Source organism: Carcharhinus amblyrhynchos, unplaced genomic scaffold (assembly GCF_965287045.1).
Source record: "Carcharhinus amblyrhynchos unplaced genomic scaffold, sCarAmb.v2.hapA scaffold_38, whole genome shotgun sequence".
Lineage (NCBI taxonomy): Eukaryota > Metazoa > Chordata > Chondrichthyes > Carcharhiniformes > Carcharhinidae > Carcharhinus > Carcharhinus amblyrhynchos.
Window position 1 is genome coordinate 2,263,572 of NW_027649779.1, and position 21,898 is coordinate 2,285,469.

General features: G+C 42.5%; 10 non-coding genes across 10 annotated transcripts; 3 read left to right on the forward strand and 7 right to left on the reverse strand.

Annotated features, from left to right (window-relative positions):
• Positions 1-1,825: 1,825 nt before the first annotated feature.
• On the forward strand, positions 1,826-1,907 carry trnal-uag (transfer RNA leucine (anticodon UAG)). The gene has a single exon. It is a non-coding gene; the product is annotated as a tRNA-Leu (tRNA).
• Positions 1,908-3,135: 1,228 nt separating this feature from the next.
• Positions 3,136-3,207, reverse strand: trnae-uuc (transfer RNA glutamic acid (anticodon UUC)). Its single transcript has one exon. It is a non-coding gene; the product is annotated as a tRNA-Glu (tRNA).
• Positions 3,208-5,222: 2,015 nt separating this feature from the next.
• On the reverse strand, positions 5,223-5,295 carry trnav-aac (transfer RNA valine (anticodon AAC)). The gene has a single exon. It is a non-coding gene; the product is annotated as a tRNA-Val (tRNA).
• A 1,076-nt stretch (positions 5,296-6,371) lies between these two features.
• trnat-ugu (transfer RNA threonine (anticodon UGU)) lies at positions 6,372-6,444 on the forward strand. The gene has a single exon. It is a non-coding gene; the product is annotated as a tRNA-Thr (tRNA).
• A 1,812-nt stretch (positions 6,445-8,256) lies between these two features.
• trnae-cuc (transfer RNA glutamic acid (anticodon CUC)) lies at positions 8,257-8,328 on the reverse strand. The gene has a single exon. It is a non-coding gene; the product is annotated as a tRNA-Glu (tRNA).
• Positions 8,329-10,090: 1,762 nt separating this feature from the next.
• On the reverse strand, positions 10,091-10,162 carry trnae-cuc (transfer RNA glutamic acid (anticodon CUC)). Its single transcript has one exon. It is a non-coding gene; the product is annotated as a tRNA-Glu (tRNA).
• Positions 10,163-10,733: 571 nt separating this feature from the next.
• Positions 10,734-10,807, reverse strand: trnan-auu (transfer RNA asparagine (anticodon AUU)). Its single transcript has one exon. It is a non-coding gene; the product is annotated as a tRNA-Asn (tRNA).
• A 1,696-nt stretch (positions 10,808-12,503) lies between these two features.
• On the reverse strand, positions 12,504-12,577 carry trnan-auu (transfer RNA asparagine (anticodon AUU)). Its single transcript has one exon. It is a non-coding gene; the product is annotated as a tRNA-Asn (tRNA).
• Positions 12,578-13,007: 430 nt separating this feature from the next.
• On the reverse strand, positions 13,008-13,078 carry trnag-gcc (transfer RNA glycine (anticodon GCC)). The gene has a single exon. It is a non-coding gene; the product is annotated as a tRNA-Gly (tRNA).
• Positions 13,079-18,720: 5,642 nt separating this feature from the next.
• Positions 18,721-18,792, forward strand: trnaq-uug (transfer RNA glutamine (anticodon UUG)). The gene has a single exon. It is a non-coding gene; the product is annotated as a tRNA-Gln (tRNA).
• Positions 18,793-21,898: the final 3,106 nt, after the last annotated feature.

Sequence of the window (21,898 nt, forward strand, 5' to 3'; positions counted from 1 at the left end):
TCCCAAAGGTAGGCTAGTCTAAAGCTAGAGGGCTTAGATTTCAGGTGAGAGGGGAGAAATCCAAAAGTGTCCAGGTGGGATTTTATTATGTCATACAGAAAATTCCAGGGGTGGTCGTGGATGCGGGTACAATTTTATCTTTAAAAAAATTTAGATAATTACATGAGTACGATGGGAATAGAAAAATATTGGCCAAATGCGGGCAATTGGAATTACTTTAGAGGTTTAAAGAAGGATGGCATGGACAAGTTGGGCCGAAGGGCCTGTTTCCATGCTGTTAACCTCCATGTCTCTATAGTAGGTCTGGCAGCAAACATGAAGAGAAAAACAGAGTTAAGTTTCAGAATCCAATATAATGTTATTCAAAACAGTAACATCTTCGAGTTATAACAATTTGCACAACATTTAGACAGGGAATTGAATTCCATCCAGGCAACGAATGTCCTGAATTTAAACTGCCGCTATATTCTTGTAGTAAAATTATTCAGGAAAGTTAGCTGTAATTTGAAAGGCTCGAGGCTTGATCGCACCGTGAGCCACACAGTTTTCCTCTATTCCTGCTTCTACTTATATTTCCAACATAGACACACTGTGTGTCCTTCTGCAACAAAGAGACATGGTTCAAGCTTTGCTGGTCTCGCTGTTATTCAGTAAGTTGATATACAGATAGATCTATGAATATTCATTTCAAATAATACAAGAGCTATTAGATTATGCTTTGGAATATTTCCAAACTATTAGAAACACTGTGTTCACAGTAACTAATAGAAGTTGTTGCTGTGATTGCAGATATAGAACTGGAACACACCACCACACCGAGTGAATCCACTGTCTGTTTAAGTGTTGATCAGTGAAAATGCCAATTATCCTCTGTGACATACAGATACCGAATCAATAAGCAATAGCCAATCAGAATAGAAACCAGAATCAGTCAATCTTTCTCTCTACTTTCAAACATGTTGTTATTTTCTGTTCCATTTGCCAGTGAGGTGAATGAAAAAGTGAACACAGTTTGTGATGTAAAAATGTGCTCACTCCTTCTGGGAACAAAATCACATTGATGCACAGAGCAACACAGACACACACACACACACACACACACACACACACACACACACACACACACACACATACACACACACACACACAAAGACGGACAGAGACTCGGACAGAGACTTGAGGAGATGCAAACATCCAGAAATCAAGGATGTTAACAGTTGGTTTCAGTCTTGTTCAATTTCTGGCTGGAGTTTAGCAAGTTATCGCTGATGAGCATTAATGAAGGAATCTGAAAGTGAAACAGGAAAAAAAAACTGGAATATTTGGAAGGATTTGATTGCATTGAACGAAGGATTAATTCTGCAGTCACTTAAAGGAATGAATGCTGAGCAGAGCAGTGGGTGAGGTTCAAATCTTCGTGAGAAAACATCAGTTTCAAATCCACTTTCACTGCTGTTTTGATTGCAGGTCAGGAAATGAAGCTTTATTGCTCTCCTCCAATCCGTGAAAATGAATATCAGTTATTTCCCGGCAGCAGACACGAATCTCAGTCTCACCTTGTGTCCTGTCCTTTCTCAAGTAAAGAATCGCAGCAAATTCAACAGGAAGCCATATTCTCCCATCTGAGGAGCAGACGAGGTTAAGGACAGTTTAAACGGAGTCGGCTCTTCACTGCAGCTCATTGTGTTTCTGACTGGAGATGGTTTTTGTTTGCTGCACATCTGATTCGGTGACGATTTCTTCATCGCCCATCCCAACTCCACTGATTTTGACATGTTTCAGTATCAATGCAGTGAAATGACAGGATGATCACAGTGCTTCCTGTGGTAGTGTGGCCGAGCGGTCTAAGGCGCTGGATTTAGGCTCCAGTCTCTGTTGAGGCGTGGGTTCGAATCCCACCACTGCCAGAGAGCAGTTGAACGCAGGGGTGTGTGTGGTCTCGTTATTATTTTGACAAACACCCTTGTAAGAACGGGATATTGCGCTTGACTCATCGATCGACAGTTCCGACGCGCCATTGCAAAAAGAAAAACTCACCAACCTCCTCAGAATGCATACAGGGGACAACGTTAGAATCCCTTCCTTCTCTAGTACGTCTCCAGAGTGGAGAAGCTTCTTGGGAACCTTCAGCATGCAATTGATGAAGACAAATATCTCGCGAAGGCCATCTCCACACCCCCCTACTTGCCTTCAAAACACAGTTCAACCTCAAACAGACCATTGTTCACAGAAAACTACCCAGCCTGCAGGAGAACAGCGACAATGACACCACACACCACCGCCACGGCAATCTCTGCAAGGTGTGTTGGATCATCGAAATGGATGCCATCATCAAACGTGAGAACATAATCCACCAGGTAGACCATATATACACATGTAACTGAGCCACCGTGGTCTACCTCATCCACTGCATGAAAGGGTATTCCGTATCATGGTATATCGCCCAGACCATGCAGACGCTACCACAACAGATGAATGGACACCGCTTCACAGCCGACAAGGCTATTCCATTCCTGTCGGGGAACACTTAAGCAGTTAAGAGCATTCAACCACCGATCTTCGGGTAAGCTTTCTCCAAGGCGGCCTTCAAGACACACCACAACACAAAATCGCTGAACAGATCTGATAGCCAAATTCCAAATACAGAGAACGGCTTCAACCGGGATTTTGCATTCATGAAACACGACTTGTAACCCCCACCTTTTGGCATGGGCTTGCAAAATCTTAGTAACTATCCAGGCTTGAGACAATTCACACTGCTTTAACCCGTCCTTATCCCCCTCTCCACTTAATCTCACAGTTACTGCTTCTGAGTGAAAACTGCCTCTTCTTCACTGGAGGTAGGAGAGTTCCTGCTTAATTCAATGAAAGTGTTTTCTTGTCACTGAGCACAAGATTTGGACCCAGATCTGCGAGATATTTGTGTCAGTAGAAGGAATGAATTTTCTCCCATTTACAGCCAAATTTTAACATCAGCATTTTATATCATCTGCGCTTTGTAGCCTATCGCTCTCTCTTTTTTTTGTTCTTTTCATGTGACATTTCCAATTCAGACGTAAAAGAGGAAACATCCTTGGCACTGATTCTAGCAGACCGGGGAGTAACGCAGGATTGTCGTACAGCAACAAATCTACATTCCCTGACCGGGAATCGAACCCGGGCCGCGGCAGTGAAAGCGCCGACTCCTAACCACTAGACCACCAGGGAAGCTGATGCCATTGTTTTAAAAGATGAACTTGTTCATGAACCAATTGCTATTTATTTTACTTCAGACTTTTGAATTCACCAAATACAAGTGTATCCTTCACATTGTCATGTTTATATTACAAAAAAGTGAATGTTTCAGCCAATGAAAGCAGTGATTCCTGTTAGCTGGAACAGGAAATGGACAGTGAGGTGGAATAGTCCCGCAAACTGCTCATGTGACACTTTCAATTTCCAAAACCCACCAACCTCATCACTGTGGCTCCTGTGAAACTTGGAAGGTAACACACGGCAGGAATTCATCACGGAGGGTAACGGGCACAAGTCATTTACCAAACTGGAAAGCAGGGAAAGCGAAGGGATGATACACGGCATTGAGAGGAGTTGGAGGTTACAGATGACAGTTCAAAGAAACACAGATATCTTATCTTCCTGATCCAGTTACTGATTACAGGAATGTACACAGTGAGAATTATCCACTGTCACACTCTCCTTTCAGCCTTGAGCTCGGAGTTAAGTTCTGAAGTGTTTGAAGTCTTGTTACAGTAATTCAGGGTTTTGTTGAGACCACATTTGGAACAGTCTGTGCTGTTTGGATCCCCGCGTTTCAGACAGAATAAAAGCAAAATCTGAGGATGCTGGAATCTGAATCAAAAACAGAAAATGCTGGAAAATCTCAACAGCTTTAATGAGAAAGTATAGATAGCATTGAAAAGCTGAGACATTTTTCCTGATCCGGGAATCTGAAACACGGGGGCACAATCTCAGGATAAGGCGCTGATGATTTAGGACTGAGATGAGGAGAAATTGCTTCAGTCAAAGACTGGTGAATCTTGGGAATTCTCTACTCCAGAGGGTTCCGATGCTCCATCATTGAACACATTTCAGTTTGGGTTAGACAGATTTATGATCTATCCAGGAATGAATGGAAGCAGGGATATGGAATTGGAACAAATGCTCAGCCACAAGTTCATGTTCCAACTGTATTTTTTTAAAGTTTAGTGGTGTAATGGAACATATAATGTTATATGTGATGTGTTAGAAATCAATCGTCATTAAATAATGATGGTAACACCAGATAACAGTGCAGCCGGGAACAATTGACAGCTATTTTTTTATTGGCACCCACGGACCCTTTGCCAACAGGCAACTGTTTACCAGTGAATGCTGATGGTGAGGAAAATAGTAAAATCCCGTCCCTGAGTGGTCTTGAACCATCAACCTTTACAGTTAACACTCAAACGCGCTAACCAATTGCTCCACAGACACTAAGCCAGTAGGCATAACGTAAATTCTAAAGTAGTGTGTCAATGACCACAATTCTATTTCTGAAAACCTGTCCCAGAACTGCAGCATGACCGCACTGTTTACAATTCTATACAAGTCTCTTTAGTTCCGTTGATCCCGCAGCGCTGCTGTAGTGTGTTGGTTATTCCCTTTCTCCTATCAACGGGCAGGTAAAATAAATCCACGTCTCCTACCACAGGGAGGAATTCAACGGGAGGCAAAGGAACTGATCACCATTTTTATTATGGGAATGAAACATTCAGGCACATAAATTCGGTCCGTTACAGGAAAGTCCAGTAGATCCGCAAAAGTCTCGATTCCCTCATCTGTCTGAGTGTTTTTTCCTGGTTCTTGGTGATGAAAAACGATATATGAAAAAAAATTCTGTGAAATGTGCGCCATTTCCCCTAGTTCACTTACAGTATCACTTGTATCTGTCTTTTTGAGCCCACACTACTATCAGATATTTCAGATAGTGATTAACCATATTAGTCTGCTCCAATAAACCCATTAAATCTCTTGTAGACTGAACGAGATGCGGATAAATGCTCGGTGTCAAAATCGCCTTCCCTGTCTTTTCGTCAAAATAACGTGCTTATAATTTCACAGTAAGTATTTGAGGGTGATATCGGATCAACGATAACGTGTTTAACATCGAACTTCGGTTCATATTGAGCAACAAACTGAAATCAAACAATTTTCTCTTCCACCACACGAGAAAGTTTAATAAATGTTTCTGCCCGGTTTCGAACCGGGGCCCTTTCGCGTGTTAGGCGAATGTGATAACCACTACACTACAGAAACAACTGGACTTGTATGCTATCGAATCTGCCTGTCTACAATGTTCAACTGCGCTGTGTTGCTGCAGGTTCCGATGGTCAGACTGAGAGCCCATGTCACTGAATTCAGGAAGATAACCGTTACTTTCAATCTGATTGTACAACTTATCCCAAACACCAAAACTTAAAAGAGTTCCTCTGGCAAATATCTAAGGGAGCAATGATTTCTACCCATTCATTAATGCATCATTTTCAACTTTCTTCGAATAATCTCAATCAATTGTACTCAGTGATAAAAGCAAATTACTGCGGATGGGAAAAGAGGAAATGCTCCAAAATCTCCCAATGTCTGACAGCACCTGTAAGGAGTGAAAAGGGCGGACGTTTTGAGTCCAGATGACACTTTATCAAACGGAGTTACTCCGATTGAGAAGACAGACAGGAACACAGGTTGAATGGCTGTTTGTCGATATAAGCGACAGAATTGCCAACATTGAGACTGCAATCCCTGCCCAGAGGATGGATTGGGACTTTCTAACTGAGATTCAAATCCTGTCATTTTCACCTCCCGTCATTTCTCATCGTGACTTATTTTTGTTGAAAATTATTGGAAATAAAGCAATGGGCACAGAGATGGTCAATTCATTACAAATCTCTCACATCAGCAACACTGAAGGTCCAGTGATCAGGATCGGCGCCGTGACGCGGTTTCGATTCCCAGTCACGGAGTGAATCATTTTCTGTTTGATTCTTTATTTAATGAAAACACGCCCCACAGCGTCTGTGAAGGGAACAACATCTAAATCTTCCAGCTGGATGAACTGGCATCGGGGCTGGAGAAGTCAGAGATGTAACACTAACGATAAACTCTGAAGGACATGCATGTCAGACACACAACATACATGTCAGATACACAACATACATGTCAGATACGCTCACAGCACACATGTCAAATCATGTCATTTTCAAGTTGCGTCTTTTAACTTCCTGCTCTCCACCTCAGACATTTCCCCATTCAGCAAAAATCCCCCACCTCAAACCCCATCCTGCTCCTCAATCCACTGATAATGCTACTCGTACCAGGAGGATCCGACAGCGTTTGGCTCCATAGCTCAGTGGTTAGCGCACTGGTCTTGTAAACCACGGGTCGCGAGTTCAATTCTCGCTGGAGCCTCCAAGCAAAGCTTAGCTGATATAAACTGTAGTAAAAAGGCAGGTAGTAATAAGTAAGCGAAAGAGAGTGTTCTTATGGGGGCAGGTCAGGTGCATTTTCGGAAAGCAAAACGATTTTCTTCTTTGGGAGAAGAAATCGAAAGAGCAGAACATATTTGACGAGCTGAAAAATCAAAATGTTGATATTAAGAATAGGATAGATGCGTTTATACAAGGAATGCTTAAAGTTAGCATGTAGGTGCAGCAGATATTTGGAAGGGAAATTACATTTTGTTCTCATTGCCGGCAGACTGGAGTTTAAAAATAACGAGGTGTTTCTGCTGCTACACAGGATTTTGTGGAAACCAGGTTGAATATTCTGCGCAGATGTGACAGTCACATTTAAAAATGTTTATGCTTTGCATTAGAAACGGTAAAGAGAAGGTTCATCAGATTGTTCCCTGGGGTCAGTGAGTTGTCCTGTGATGAAATTCTCTGGAGTTGAGAAGAATAAGCGATGATCTATTTAAACTTACACAGTTCTGATTCGGTTTGATAGGATGAAGGCTGAGAGATTTTCTTTTTCTCTGCTGGTCGGGAATCTAACCCCCTGCGGCACAGATGAGGGGCTGGTCATTTAGGGCTAAGATAAGGAGAAATTACTTCACTCAAAGGGCAAGAATCTTTGGTATTTTCTGTGCCTGACAGTTATGTACGCCCCATCATCGAGCACATTTAAGGTTGGGATAAACAGGTTTCTGATCTCTTGGAGAATTCAGGGATACGGGGAGCTGGTGGAAAAACTAAGTTGTCTCCCAAGATCAGCCATGATGACATTGAATGGTGGGAATCTCGATGGACCGAGTGGTCTGCTCCTCCTCCTATGATTCCTGTTAGAATAAAAACAGGAAGGACTGGAATTTCTCAGCAGGGTTTGCAACAAATGTGGAGCAAGACACAGAGTTAAGTTTCCGAGTTCAATATGATTCTTTTCAAACCAGTAACTGAGTGTGAATTATAACAACTAGCACAACATCGAGACTGCAAACACTTCCAGTATCACTTGTAACTGTATGTTTGAGTACTCAATACGATCAGATATTTCAGATGGTGATTAACCACATTAGTCTGCACCTATAAATCCATTAAATTCTGTTGGGGACTGAACGAAATGCGAATAAATGCTCGGTGTCAAAATCGAACATTCTCCTCAGTGCACTTTATTTCTCAGAAAACATTTGAGGGTGAAATCAGAGCGGTGATAACATGTTTTTAACGTCGAGGTTCAGATAATGTTAAGCAATAAACTGAAATCAAACAATTTTCCCTTCCCCGACATGAGAAAGCTTAATGAATGTTTCTGCCTGGTTTCAAACCGGGTACCTTCCGCATGTGAGGCGAATGTGATAACCGCTACACTACAGAAACAGCGTGAAACGCGGTGGAGCAAATCTGCCTGTCTGCAATGTTCAACTGCGCTGTGTCGATGCAGGTTCCGATGGTCAGACTGAGAGCCCATGTCACTGAATTCAGGAAGATAACCGTTACTTTCAATCTGATTGTACATCTTATCCCCAACATCAACATTTAAAAGCGTTCGTCTCGCAAATACCTAAGGGAGCAATGATTTCTGCCCATTTATTAATGCATCATTTTCATCTTTCTTCCAATAATCATCCGCATTTTCTATCGTGTCGCTCCCTTATTTCTTTGTTCTTAAAATCTGACATTTCCAATTCAGGTGCTGAAGAGGAAATCTCCCTGATGCTGATTCCGCCAGAACTGGTGCAGACCGGGAAGTAACACAGGATTGTTGTACCGCAATAAATCTACATTCCCTGACCGGGAATCGAACCTGGGCCGCGGCGGTGAGAGCACCGAATCCTAACCACTAGACCACCAGGGAAGCTGATAAACGCTTATAAAATATTAATTTATCCATGAACCACCTGCCTTTTGTTTTGTTTCTGTCTTTTTATTCACCAAATACAAGTTTCTCCTTCACATTGCCATGTTTATATCACACACAAGTGATATAAACTTGTGGCCACAGTGCAGAATCCAAACCACTGATCCAACAGGGAAGCTGACAGTGACTTTCCCAATAAGCGGATCATTGTCATTTTAGCCTTTCTCTTCGTTCTCTTCCGTCACACAATAGGCAGGTTTCTCATTATAAAAACATACTCTGCTTATTTCCACACTTGACACCTGTGGTGGTGAAAACGATGGCGTTGCACCATTGGAACACCCGGGTTCCGCCATCACCAGCTCAGTGTTACCCTGTTACTCCGGGACCCGGCAGTCAGAGTGTTCTCCCACCCCCAGTAAGTCCCCAGAGTTCAGAAGCTGTGACATCTTCTTCAGAGCCTTCAGTGTATACTCGATGGAGACGAATATCACGCGAAGGCCATCTCCACGCCCCCACTACTTCCCTTCAAAAAACAGAGCAACAGGAAATTAAGAAACGACGAGCTTCAGGACAGTTTAAATGATGGTGTCCCTTCAGTACAGCTCATTGTGTTTCCAAAGTGAGATGATTTCTGTTTGTTACACAGTTCAGGCTGCCCTGATTCAGAGAAGGATCAGGCTCAATCCTCCCGATGGCCTTTCCCAACTCCATTCCTTTAAACGAATTTCAGTAACATTTCCATTAAATAATATGATTGTGACATATGTTAATGTGGTTGTGTGGCCGAGCGGTCTAAGGCTCCAGTGTACGTGGAGGTGTGGGTTCGAATCCCAACGCGAGCCAAATGGATTTAAATTTCGATCCTTACTGCTTTTGTAAGATTGAATGCAGGAGTGTGTGCAGTGTCGTTTTCGTCATGTGATTCTTCTGTGAAATGTGCGCCATTTCCTCTAGTTCACTTACAGTATTACTTGTATCTGACTGTTTGAGCACACACTACTATCAGAAATTTCTGATGGTGAATAACCATATTCGTCTGCACCTATAAACCCATTAAATTCTGTTGGAGACTGAACGAGATGCGAATAAATGCTCGGTGTCAAAATCGAACTTCCCCGTCAGTGCACCTTATTTCACAAAAAGGATTTGAAGATGAAATCAGAGAAATGATAACATGTCTTTAACATCGAGGTTCGGATAATGTGCAGCAACAAACTGAGACCAAATAATTTCCCTTCCCCGACATAAGCAAGGTAAATGATAGCTTCTGCCTGCTTTACGAACCGGGGACCTTTCGCGTGTGAGGCGAACGTGATAACCACTACACTACAAAAACAACTGAAAAACTAACGGAGCAAATCCACCTGTCTGCAATGTTCAACTACGCTGTGCTCCTGCAGGTTCCGATAGTCAGACTGAGAGCCCATATCACTGAATTCAGGAAGATAACCGTTACTTTCAAACTGATTGTACATCTTATCCCCAACATCAACATTTAAAAGCGTTCGTCTCGCAAATACCTAAGGGAGCAATGATTTCTACCCATTCATTAATGCATCATTTTCATCTTTCTTCGAATAATCTCAGCATTTGTATCATCAGCGCTTTGTAACCTGTCGCTCCCTTTTTTCTTTGTTCTTTAAATGTGACATTTCCAAATCAGATACTAAAGAGGAAATCTCTCTGATACTGATTCCGACAGAACTGGTGCAGACCGGGAAGTAACTCAGCATTGTTATATGGCAATAAATCTACATTCCCTGACCGGGAATCGAACCCGGGTTGCGGCGGTGAGAGCGCCGAATCCTAACCACTAGACCACCAGGGAAGTGGCTAATTCTAAAATATTAATTTATTCATGGGCCACCTGCCTTTTGTTTTATTTCGACACAGGAGCACAATCTCGGGACAAGGCACTGATGATTCAGGACTGAGATGAGAAGAAATTGCTTCACTCAAAGGCTGGTGAATCTTGGGAATTCTCTACTCCAGAGGGTGTTGATGCTCCATCATTGAACACATTTCAGTTTGGGTTAGACAGATTTATGATCATTCCAGGAATGAATGGAAACAGGAATATGGAATTGGAACAAATGCTCAGCCACAAGTTCATTTTTCAATTGTTCTTTTTATGTTTAAAGGTATAATTACACATATATATTATATATACTACATATATATGATATATATATAGGTAATGGTGTACAGGTATATATATATGTATATATAATGTTATATGTAATATGTTTGAAGTCAATCGTCATTAAATAATGTTGGTAATACCAGATAACAGTACAGCCGGGAACAATTCACACCTATTTTTTATTGGCACCACGGACCCATTGCCAACAGGCAACTGTTTACCCGTGAATGCTGATGGTGAGGAAATAGTAAAAGTCCGTCCCTGGGTGGTCTCGAACCACCAACCTTTCGGTTAATAGCCGAACGCGCTGACCAATTGCGCCACAGAGACTAAGACAGACACTAAACATATTCCCAACCAGTTTGGGACCAATGATCACGCAATCTGAAGCTTAATTTTATTATTAATGCACTGGGCTTTGCTTCTATCAGGGCTCCAATTAACCTTGTCTCATTTATGACTGTTCATGGCAGTGTTCACTACAATCACACATTTGGTGCAGTCTTGTACAGTAATGCACTAGGCCATGTCTCTTTATATACTACGTTTGACTCATTTGAATCAGTATTGCAATAGGCTTTGCAACTGTTTACAGTACATTACATGCCGCTTCATTTATTAATACATGTGGACATGCCATGATAAATGCTACAAGTCATCGTCTCTGAATTATGATTACTTAGTCAAGAGTTCACTTACGTTACAGTAGGCTCCATCTCAGATATTATTGTGCTAGGCTCTGTGTCATTCACTACTGAACACACCCGTGTATCACTAATAAAGCAGACACTTTCTCACTAACTGTTTTTCTATAAAATGTGTCTAATAGATGGAATCGAACAAAGAGCGAGTGAGAAGAATAGATGGATATTCACTAAAAAGTTCAAAATAATTGTGTGGATGAAATTGTGTTATAGATCAGAGTGAGTTAGGGCTCGAATTGTGCTGAAGTCAAAAATTATAAGAAGGAACTATATTTACATATACACAGAACATATTATAGAGGCAGGGTTCGGGCTGGATTTCTGAACGGACTAAGGAAAATAATGAGCGCCGAGGAATGGAAAATCCAGCGAAAAAGAGACATGTGTCCAATTATAATGAAATATTATTTGATAATGTCTGGATGATAAAAGAGACAAATCTTTAAATCACAAAATGGTAAGTTTATACAATAATTAGCTGGTAATCGACATGTACAGTAACCGGAAGGTAAATATGAATGCAAGTATTAAATTCACTATCCTTCGGCCAGATTTTCCTGTGAATGTTACTGACAGAGATATTAATGCCATTGCTTTACTGATTGTTCCCTTTCCATGGAAACAGGGAAATAAATTTTCCTCAAATAGCTCCTCAAACCTGCTGCGCTAACCTTGAGATTAAAGTGATACAACACCACCATCTGCTGGCGGACAACAGCGACTGCAGGCGCTGGTGCTTGTGAGTCTGCGAACCGGTTACTGAAATATGAATATTGAACGATATTGTCCGAGATTGGAGTTTATAGATGGATCTCGGCTGGCGTATTCGCCCTTTTTATAACCAGGCACCGCAGATAAACTGTGTTCTTCATTTCCCATTGGGAGATAATGTCTGGAGATTGAAGTTGGGATTATTTGAAACTTCAAATTGTACATTCGAAGCAGTTATCAGACGGTAATCAAATTCAGAATCTTAGTGGGTAAACATTTCTGCCCTCTGCAATTCATTTGTCAGACATTTTCACGGTTTAGTCTTAAAAAAGGCACAAAGAATCAGACATTTACGGGAATGCACACACACACACACACACACAGGTATTGGAGCCTACAGAGAAACAGGGGGGCATACACAGATTCAGGCGCAGACATATAGAGATCCTCGTAACTCGAAAGATGCAAGGGCACGCACAGAATCAGAGGTGTATACAATGTCTCAGCTTGGACACTACCAAATTTTCTCTCGTCGTTCCAAACTTTTCAATGAGTTGAAGCAGGCAACTGTTTACCCGTGAATGCTGATAGTGAGAGAAATAGCAAAAATCCGTCCCTGGGTGGTCTCGAACCACCAACCTTTCGGTTAATAGCCGAACGCGCTGACCAATTGCGCCACAGAGGCTGAGACAACAGCAGTTAAATATATTCTAAACTAGTGCGTCAATGACCACAGTTCTATTTCTGAAAACCTGTTCCAGAACTGCAGCATGACGGCACTGTTTACAATTCTATACAAGTCTCTTTCGTTCCGTTGATCCTGCAGCACTGCTGTAGTGTGTTTCTCCTATGAACGGGCAGGTAAAATGAATCCATGTCTGTTATCACAGGCAGGAATTCAGCGGGAGGGAAGGGAACTAACCACCAGTAGCCCAAAGATCCGATACTTTCCACTCAATCACCAATAACACCATTCACAACTGCACCTCCTTCCGAATATCGTGATCTATTTCCCTCAGGATTTAGTTCCAAGACTTAATATTTCCCTTGTTTTCCCCCAATTTCGGCATGACATTCGGTTCAATATACAGAGTGAACGGAGAAAGAAGAAGCTTTGCATTGGCCGGGAATCGAACCCGGGCCTCCCGCGTGGCAGGCGAGAATTCTACCACTGAACCACCAATGCTGTTTTTGCTGCTACTGCCCCCACATGCTCTCTCTTCCTTCACACTCAGCAGCATTGTAATTTCCTTACTTTGTCGTTTCGTTCCCCAAATGCCCACAAATGCTCTCACTCAAATCTCACACGCAACATCGCACAAGCCTCTCATGCTGTTCAACACCTTCCTTTCATTCACAACCACATCTCAAACTTTCAACCTCCCTCCAAAACACAAGCACTCTGCAACAGTCCCCCTCTCACACAGTTTCATTCTCCCAAATATGCCTCTGCTTTCACCGCATCAGTCTAAACACGCTTAAAACTTGTTCAAATCATTTGCACACTGTCTCTTCCACTCAACTCATATCACTACAATACGCATCATGCCATTCTGCAAAAGCTTTAAGTTGCAACATTTCTTCAAAGCTGGTACGCAGTGCGACACCAGGCCAAACTTCCGCTTTCAACACTTGATAACACCTATATAGGGTTACAAGTTAACTCGGAATGAGTTAAAAAATAGGGCTGAGGAGAGCTAGTAGGGAGCATGAGAAGTCCTTGGCAAGTCAGATAAAGGAAAACCCCAAAGCTTTTTACTCTTACTTGAAAAAAATGCATTAAATCTTCATATATCGAGGCCAGTCTGTGACATCTGAAAGCGCTGAATCCTAACCTCGAGACCACCCGGATCCCATCTGCCTGATTCTCCCAGATACTGATTACAGGAATGTGCACAGCGCTAATTGTCCGCACTCACACACTCCTTCCTGTCTGTTAAGATTTGAAATTGTTTATATTTTTCACATCGGCTTCCAATGTGATGAAAGCAGAGCTGTGATAAGCTGATGTTGTTCAGTGGATTTACTGCAGTAAGGTTTATGTCAGTTCGATGCAAACATTGGTGTTTGAATGTGGTCAGTTACAGTGAAATTTAATGCAGTGGAAGGGAGCCTACTCATTTTTACAGGAGGAACCAGCAAGGGAAATATAAATATGAATAATTGTGCAACGGGACTGATATTTCTCCCTGCTGTTCACATTGGCACAAGTATTGATCCACGATTTTCAGGGTCTAGCATCATGCTGGGTTCTGTGGTGTAATGGTGAGCACTCTGAATCCTGCGATCCGAGTTCAAATCTCGGCGGGCCCTTGTTTTAATTTGCAAATACAGATGATGGATTGGCTGAAAGGCGTTTCGTTTAAATTTATCACCAAGTCCTCATCGAGAGAAAAATTTGACAGCCCGTTCAAGTGCTGTTACTCAACTCAAGGGCAATTAGGATTGATAGTAAATGAATAAAGACAATCTCAATAATGGACCTTTTCCTCACAAGTAAAAGCAAACTTTCTGACAATTCTTGTGCCTGAAACTTTCGAAACGTCGAGTTAATATGTAACAACTAACGCATTTTTACTTGCGGGCCAGTGGCGCAATGGATAACTGCAACTGACTACAGAGCTAGGCGATTCTAGGTTCGTACTCCTGGTTGGCTCAGTACGGACCCTTAAAAGGTGTTCACAAGTTCCTTGTTCCTTCCGATGGGAAAGGTATTTAATACCTTCATACTTATTCAGACAAATGCCGGCAAGCATATTTTCAACTTCTCTGGAGAAAGTAATGTTCGGAAATTGCTAATGAACAGCAACCGACTATTTTAAGTATTTTTTCGGGAAACAAATCATTTAATAAGATTAGGATATTAAATAAATGCTAACCTCAAATACATTTTAGACAAAATTCAGCATGTCTTAGAGAATGCACACTATTTTGTCAAATTTTTCATAAAATTCAGCATTTCTGACTTCATACAAATCATACAATATTTTGTATCAATGCATTATTTAACACATATGTCTTCATTATGAATTGAATATTTCTGAAATTGAACATCGCTGAATTGCAACCATAACTGACCAAGAGAACCAATCGAATCACCGGGTAATATAGATCACAATTTTCAGATTTACTATCGTCAGCTTTTAAACAAAGTCACCTTCATTTAAATGGAGGAGAATCAAGAATTATCTGTTAGTGACCCTTGAGCGTTTTTTATTATGGACGTGAAACATTCAGGCGCATAAATTCCGGCCCGTTACAGGAATATCCAGTAGATCCGCACTGAGTCTCGATTCCCTCATCTGTCTGAGTGGCTTTTCCTGTTTCTTAGAGATGAAAAACGATTTTTAAAAGATTCTTCTGTGAAATGTTCGCCATTTCCTCTAGTTCACTTACAGTATCACTTCTATTTGTCTTTTTGAGCTCACACTACTATCAGATATTTCAGATGGTGATTAACCATATTAGTCTGCACCTATAAACCCATTAAATTCTGTTGGAGAATGAACGGGATGGGAATAAATGCTCGGTATCAACATCGAACATTCCCGTCAGTGCACCTTATTTCACAGAAGGTATTTGAGGGTGAAATCAGAGCAATGATAACATGTCATTAACATCGAGGTTCGGATCATGTTGAGCAGTAAACTTAAATTTAACAGTTTTCCCTTATCCAACATGAGAAAGCTTAATGAATATTCCTGCCCGGTTTACGAACCGGGGAACCTTTCGCGTGTGAGGTGAATGTGATGACCACTACACTACAGAAACAGCTGGAGGAATAACAGAGGAAAACTACCTGTCTGCAATGTTCAACTAGGCTGTGTCAACATTTAAAAGCGTTAGTCTCGCAAATATCTAAGGGAGCAATGATTTCTACCCATTCATTAATGCATCATTTTCATGTTTCTTCCAATAATCATCCGCATTTTGTAACATCAGCGCTTTGTAGCCTGTCGCACTCTTTTTTCTTTGCACTTTAAATGTGACATTTCCAATTCAGATCCTAAAGAGGAAATCTTCTTGATGCTGATTCCGACAGAACTGGTGCGGACCGGGAAGTAACACAGGATTGTTGTGCAGCAATAAATCTACATTCCCTGAGCGCGAATCGAACCGTGGTCACGGTGGTGAAAGCGCCGAATCCTAACCACTGGACCACCAGGGAAGCTAGGGCAAGGTTTATAAAATGATAATTGATCCATGAGCCACCTGCCTTTTGATTTATTTCTGTTTTTTTCACCAAATGCAAGTTTATCCTTCACATTGCCATGTTTATATCACACACAAGTGACTGTTTCAGTCAATGAAAGCAGTGATTCCTGTTAGCTGGAACAGGAAATGGACAGTGAGGTGAAATAGTCCCGCAAACTGCTCATGTGACACTTTCAATTTCCAAAACCCACCAAACCCATCACTGTGGCTCCTGTGAAACTTGGAAGGTAACACACGGCAGGCTTTCATCACGGAGGGTAACGGGCACAAGTCATTTACCAAACGCTATCATGTCGCTTCTCTTCCCGTTTCTGTCGCTGCCTCTCATCCAGCTCCCTCTGGTTGTCCAGCTCCAAGGTTAAATTAGCTATGGAAATGTGGGGACTGTGGGAAGGCATTCGATTACCCACCCCAGCTGTAGATTCCTCGGCGCAGTCACAGTGGGGAGAGATCATTCTCACCTGGTAACAGTGGGCGATTCAGTGATGGAAAATCTATTGAATATCAAGGGGCGGTGGTCAGATTTTCTCTTATTGGTGATGGACATTGTCTGGCATTTGTGTGGCGCGAATGTTACTTGCCACTTGTCAGCACTTGCTAGCCCAAAACATAAAGCCTAATAGAACGGAACATACTGCGGACTTTCGAAATCTGAAATAAAATCAGAAAATACTGGGTGCTGGCGGTATTTCTGACACTATCTGTGGAGCGAGAATCAGAACGAATGTTTCCCGTCCAGATGTCACATGGCAGACGCGGACATGATGAGTGTGGGCTCCTGCCATGTGGGTGTCTGAGTGGGCTCTTTCCGTGCTCGAAAACTCTGTGCCTTTTTTTTCGGAGCCAGTCAGCAGAAAGCCATCCCCGCCGTTTGCACCTAAAACAAATCAGGATATTTGACTTGGTCAAAAAGAAGCGAACAAAGGGCTCGTCCGGGATTTGAACCCGGGACCTTTCGCATGCTAATATCGTAGCATACCCTAAGCGAGAATCATACCCCTACACCAACGAGCCCGCACACCAACAAATAGCAAAATAAAATGATTTAACTTTCTACAAAGCAGTTCTGACGCCTCGAGTGAAAGTCGAAACTGGTGAAAACAAACTCACCGCATCAGCATTTGTGGACTTTAATCCGTCCAATATTTTTATCTCGACTGTTTGCAACTGGGGGCTTTTGTTTATAAAGTACACATGTTACAGTCAATAATATTAACTCAGCGACTTCAATATGTAGCAACTCTGATTCTGCCTTTGGTATTTGATCACTTTTGAAATGTGTGGTCTGTCAGACAGTTAAAAGATCTGGAACATTATAAGTACAGATTGATGACATTGTTCACCTGGGAGATCTGCGGATTTGTGTGAATGGGGAAGGATTGGACTTGATCTGATAGTAATATGAGTAAATTATGAGTATATGTCAAATTCCCCAACAGTGACAATCCTTAACCCCAGTGAGGGAAAGCACCTAGACAGGACTGTATTGGCACGATCACTACGAGTAAATTTTCTCCGATGTTTAACCCCATGTGTTGTCCTGACAATGAATCATTGATTATCAACATGTGTCCGATCATCTATGAACCCGGCGGGAACCTCATTCTCTGTGGCTCTCAGTGCACAGTAATACACGGCGCTGCCTGTCACCTGCTAATCCTTCATGGACAAGTGAAAATTGGTTTGTTTTAGGTTGAGATTCCCGCTGAAGTTTTCAGAACTCGTTGTTTTTAAACTTTGCTGCTTTTCTGGCTGAACTCCAGCTCTCTATTCCCCCGGCAGTGTCATAGCTCAAACTGAGACTTTCTCCATTCTGCTTTGTTAATCTCACAGTTACTGCTTTCTGAATGAAAACTGCTTGCAATCGGTCGAGGTAAAATAGTTTAGTGTTTCATTTATGGAGAAGTTTTCGTAGCATTTAGCCCAAGAATTTTACTCCGAAATGAGTGATATTTCGGTCAAAGCAAATGGTTAAATCTGACCCATTACCACCCAGATTTGACCTTGTATCACCATCTCTACAGGCAGCGTTTGTTCTTGACCTGTTGCACATGTGACATTTCCAACCCGGAAGCAAACGTGCAAATCTCACTCCGCCGATTCTGGCAGAGCTGCTTTGGACCAGGAAGTTTATACAAGTGATTAAATCTCAATGCATCGAAGGCAGCCTGCGACCCTGAAAGCGCCGAATCCTAACCACGAAACCACCAGGATCCCATGTGCCTGATTCTCCCAGATACTGATGACAGGAATGTGCACAGCGCCAATTGTCCACACTCACACACTCCTTCCTGTCTGCTAAGATTTGAAATTGTTTATTTTTTCACATTGGCTTCCAGTTTGATGAAAGCAAAGCTGTGATAAGCTGATGTAGTTCAGTAGATTTACCGCAGTAAGGTCTGTATCAGTTCGACGCTAACATTGCCCTTTGAATATAGTCAGCTACAGTGTAATGCAATGCGATCGAAGGTAGCCTACTCATTGTTACAGGAGGAACCATCAAGGGCAGGTTTGGGTAATTAACGGGATTGTGCAATGGGCCTGATATTTCTCCCTGATGTTTAAAAGGCCACAAGTATTGAGTGACAATTTTCGGTTTAGTGCTGTGTGTTAGGTTCTGTGGTGTAATGGTAAGCACTCTGGACTTTGAATCCAATGATCCGAGTTCAAATCTCGGCAGAACCTTTCTTGAATTTGCAAATGCAGGTGATTGACTTGCTAAAGACCGTTATGTTGAAATGTCTCACGAAGTAGTCATTGAGAAGACAAATTATCAACCAGTTTTTCCTGCAATTACATTGCACATTGGCGCCGGATACCTGAAACGTTACTGTTTTCATCGTTTCGCTGCTTTTTGACTCCTCTGTTGGAAACGGTTGGTGTCACACAATAACGATTCCACTAGAGTCTGACAATTACTCAGAGCAAGTGTGTGTGTGTGTGTGTGTGTGTGTGTGTGTGTCTGTGTGTGATTTGCGATAAATACCTGCTGTCTTCCTTCAGATTGCTGTTGATTCCATAGGTGACGTTTCACACTCTGGCCTCTCGCCTCCCAACTTTGTTTAAACTGGGAGAGATAACAGAGTGAATTACACCTCAAGCTGGACACAATGCCCACACTGTGGCTTCTCTGCCCCTCAGCGCGAACAATGGTTCTCTGGGGCTGATGCAATGATCATGATTGGTATGTGGTCTAACCCCATGTTAAAAGCATTGGACAACGTAAAGATTATTCGTCTTGACAATACTTCAGCAACAATAATAACGATTTTTGCTCTGGGACTAGCTGTGTCCCAGCCAATCTATTCAAGTACAGCTCTGACACTACCAAAGACACAACATTGTGGAATTTTGGCAGACATACCTGATCGCAAAAGGCAGGACAAATTCAACTCGACCAAATTCCGCCCAATGAGCGGAACTCAGTCAATGTAGTAGAAAGTGTCAAGGATTATTGAATAAGCAATAATAGTAATGGTAATAATAATAATAATGGTAATAATAATTATTTGCTCAGTGATGGTACTGCCTCACAGCGACAGGGGCACGTGTTCAATTCCGATGTATCATCAACGTCTGTGTGCAGTTGGCACATTCCCCCCGTGTCTGCATGGATTTCCTCGGAGTGTCCCGGTTTCCTCCCCGAAGATGTGCGGATTAGGATGATTGGCCATGTGAAATTGACCCTCGCGTCAGGGGATTAGCAGGAGAAACATGTGCAATTAGGGAAATAGGGCCTGGATGGGATTGTGGTCAGTCCAGTCTCGATAGGCCGAATGGTCTCCTTCTGCACTTTAGGGATTTTATGTGATATTGAAGAAAGGCATTAGTACAAACGATGTGGAAGAGTGGTGAGGTAACTGTGGCCAAGCCATGGCTTACAAGGGATGAATGGTAGGAAGGACTATAAGAATGGTAGGAAGGACTATTACTTACGGGGCGAAAAACTGCAGCAGGCGACGGTGCAGAGGGACCTCGGGGTCCTTGTGCATGAGTCGCAAAAACCCAGCTTGCAGGTGCAGCAGGTGGTCAGGAAGGCGAATGGAATGCTGGCCTTCATAGCGAGGGGGATTGAATATAAAAGTAGGGAGGTCTTGCTGCAGCTGTATAGGGCATTGGTGAGGCCGCAGCTGGAGTACTGTGTGCAGTTTTGGGCGCCGCACCTGCGCAAAGATATTTTGGCCTTGGAGGGAGTGCAGAGGAGGTTTACTAGGCTGATGCCGGAGTTGAGGGGGTTGAGCTATGAGGAGAGGCTGAATAAACTGGGCTTGTACTCGTTAGAGTTTAGAAGAATGAGGGGAGATCTCATTGAGACGTATAAGATGATGAATGGGATGGATAGGATAGAGGTGGAGAGACTCTTCCCGCTCAAAAAAGACAGTAGGACTAGGGGGCACAGCCTCAAGATAAGGGGGGGGGGGGCGGTTTAGAACGGAGTTGAGGAGGAACTTCTTCACTCAAAGGGTGGTGAATCTCTGGAATTCTCTGCCCGTCGAAGTGGTGGAGGCTGCCTCGCTAAATATTTTTAAGACGCGGGTTGATGGGTTTTTGATAAGAGAGGGGATTAAGGGTTATGGGGAGAAAGCGGGAAAGTGGAACTGAGCAGCGACAGATCAGCCATGATCTTATTGAATGGCGGGGCAGGCTCGAAGGGCTAGATGGCCTACTCCTGCTCCTATTTCTTATGTTCTTATGCTCTTATGAAGAAACATACAAATTGGCAAATTAATCCATAGACTTGAGAATTTGGAGCAGTTTAAAATACAGCAAAAAAAGGGCGTAGGGATTGATTGGGAAGGGGGCAATAGAGTATGAAAGTAAGAAGGTGGGAAACATAACATAAGTTGATCCATTTGTGGGCATTTTCAGAAAATTATTTAGGCTCTAAGATGATCCCTAAAGATTGGAAGGTAGCTAATATGTGTCCGCCATTCAAAAAGGATAGAGAGAAATAGGGTGAACCATAAACCAATGAGCCGAACATCAGGCTTGGGAAGTTGCTCAGCATTTGGAAGGCAGTGGTATAGGCAGACGAAGTCAACATGGATTTGAAAAAAGGAAATCATGCTTAGCAAAGCTACTGGGAGTGTGTGAGAATGTAACTAATATAGGTGACCAAGGAAAATCGGCGGATATGGGTTATTTAGACGTTAGAAGGGTTTCGACAAGGTCTCATATAGCATACAACCATAAAAAAGTTAAAGCGCATGGATAGTGTCTTGAAATTGGTAGAAATCTGCTTGGCAGATAGGAGGCAAAGAGTTGGTAGAAATGGATTTTTTTTTTCCAATTGCCTGGCAGTGACCGGTGAGGTACCACAGGAATCCGTGCTAGGAGCCGAACTGTTCGTATTATATAGAATTGAATTGAAAGAGGGAAATAAATGTATTATCTCCAAGTTGCAGATGATGCAAAGTTAGGAGAAAGGGCGAGCTCTGAGGAGGATGCAATGATGCTTCAGTGTGATTTGAATAGGCAGAGTGAATGAGCACACGCATGGCAAATGCAGTATAATGTGGGTAATTCTGAGATTATGCACTTCGGTAGTAACAGTAGGACGGAAATATTTGAATGGGTATAAATTGAGAGGTGAATACTCAGCGAGAGCTTGGTAACCATGTGTATTCACAAATGGTACAGCGGGCAGGAAGGAAGGCAAATGGTCTGTTGGCCTTCATAACGACAGGATGTGAGAAGAAGGAGAGGGAAATGTTACTGCAATTTTATAGGGTGTTGGTGTGCCCAAAACCGGAGTATTGTGTGCAGTGTCTGTGTCCTTACCTGAGGAAAG